We start from the raw sequence: 1,803 nt of genomic DNA, 5'->3' as shown, positions 1-1,803 counted from the left end.
ACCCGGGAGGCGGAAGTTGTAGTGAGCCGAGACGGCGCCACTGCACTCAGCCTAGCAACAGAGACTCCGTCTCAAAAAAAAAAGACGCAGAGATAGAGTTTGCCGCCTGAAAGGATACAGGAAGGAGAGGCGAAAAACTTATCCGAATCCTCACTACTTCCTTACAACTGGCGACCAAGTGGACCAAAAACCTCCAAAAACCTTAGTTGGCTGGGCTACGAGGTCCTTGCTATCCTTCCTGGGCTTCTGTACCCGGCCGGAACTTTAGTGTTCTGGCGCCTTGTTTGGCATCGGAAGGGAAAAACAGATGGACCTGTAAGTGAAAAGTGGCTTCCGGTTGGAAGCCACACTATAGGCTCGGGGAGGTAAGCCGTGGTAGGTCGGCGTTTGATGTGTCCTGGGTGTGGGGAGGCGACAGAGTCCTGGCATTTGAGGGTTGGGGGGGCCTCCCCAGCGCGGCGAACGTCTAGCCTTCGGAGGCCAGGCCGTGAGTGTCGGCGGTAAACGCCAAGGCGGAAGAGTTTTGCCACTCACTACCTCGGTGACCTCGGGTAAATTAGTCTTGGAACGTCAGTTTCCTCGTCTCCATAATTGAAATAATAATAGTTCCTCTCTCAGGATTGTTGTGAGCAGTCAGTGAAACACTTAGAGCAGTTTCTGGCACATGGTAAGCCATGGATAGCTTTACTAATTCGACTCACTTCTAGTTGCGTGGATTATGTTGTCAAAACCCACCGTCAACCTCAGGGCGGTATTGTTCAGTTAATAGTTTAGATTTTCTGTTTACTGGTAGAAAAAAAAATGAAACAAAGCATTTATAATTAAAGTTATATTACTAGAGAAATAACACTATGGAGGGTTTGGAAAATATTTTATGAGCTATCATTTGTTTTTAAAATTTCTGTATGTGTAGAGGTAAAATCATTTAAGTGCAACCGGCGCGGGCGAATTTAAATATTATCCATAATTGCAGGACCTCAGATCAACTGTTAATTTTTCCTGGTTCCTTTATGTTTATAATACATGTGAAAACATACTGTTTACATGGTTTTGATTTATCAGCAAACCTTATTGATAATGTCTGCTGGGCGCGGTGGCTCACGCCTGTAATCCCAGCACTTTGGGAGGCCAAGGTGGGCGGATCACTTGAGGTCAGGAGTTCGAGACCAGTCTGGCCAACAGGGCGAAACCTCATATCTACTGAAAAAAAACAAAAAACAAAAACAAAAATTAGCCGGGCATGGTGGCGCCAGCCTGTAATCCCAGCTACTTTGGAGGCTGAGACAAGAGAATCGCTTGAACCCAGGAGGCGGAGATTGTGGTGAGCCAAGATATCCAGCCTGGTGACAGAGCAAGACTCTGTCTCAAAAAAAAAAAAAAAGATAATGTCATTTTACCTATTGGTGTCTGCTACCTGACTTCATAGGATTTGTGTGTGGATGGCATGAGATAATATATATCAGGGTGATTTGAAAGTATTAGGAGTGGGCCGGGCGCTATTTCTCACGCCTGTAATCCCAGCACTTTGGGAGGCCAAGGCAGGCGGATCACGTGGTCAGGAGATCGAGCCCATCCTGGCTAACACGGTGAAGCCCCGTCTCTTCTAAAAATACAAAAAAGAAAAAAAAAATTAGCCAGGCGTGGTGTTGGGTACCTGTAGTCCCAGCTACTTGGGAGGCTGAGGCAGGAGAATGGCGTGAACCCGGGAAGGGGAGCTTCAGTGAGCTGAGATCGCGCCACTGCACTCCAGCCTGGGTTACAGAGTGAGACTCTGTCTCAAAGAAAAAAAAAAAAAGGTATTGG

General features: G+C 47.0%; 1 protein-coding gene across 1 annotated transcript in view; it reads left to right on the top strand.

Moving 5' to 3' along the window:
- The first annotated feature begins 348 nt into the window (after window positions 1–348).
- Window positions 349–1,803, top strand: part of NDUFAF1 (NADH dehydrogenase (ubiquinone) complex I, assembly factor 1) — a 13,709-nt gene continuing 12,254 nt past the window's right edge. The window contains exon 1 of the mRNA XM_011956666.1: window positions 349–667. The gene's annotated coding sequence lies outside the window, so the exon portion shown is untranslated. The remainder of the gene's footprint in view (window positions 668–1,803) is intronic.

This window comes from Colobus angolensis, unplaced genomic scaffold, assembly GCF_000951035.1.
Source record: "Colobus angolensis palliatus isolate OR3802 unplaced genomic scaffold, Cang.pa_1.0 Scaffold420, whole genome shotgun sequence".
NCBI classification, from domain to species: domain Eukaryota; kingdom Metazoa; phylum Chordata; class Mammalia; order Primates; family Cercopithecidae; genus Colobus; species Colobus angolensis.
Note: the sequence above shows the minus strand (reverse complement) of the source record. Positions and strands in the feature narration are given on the sequence as shown.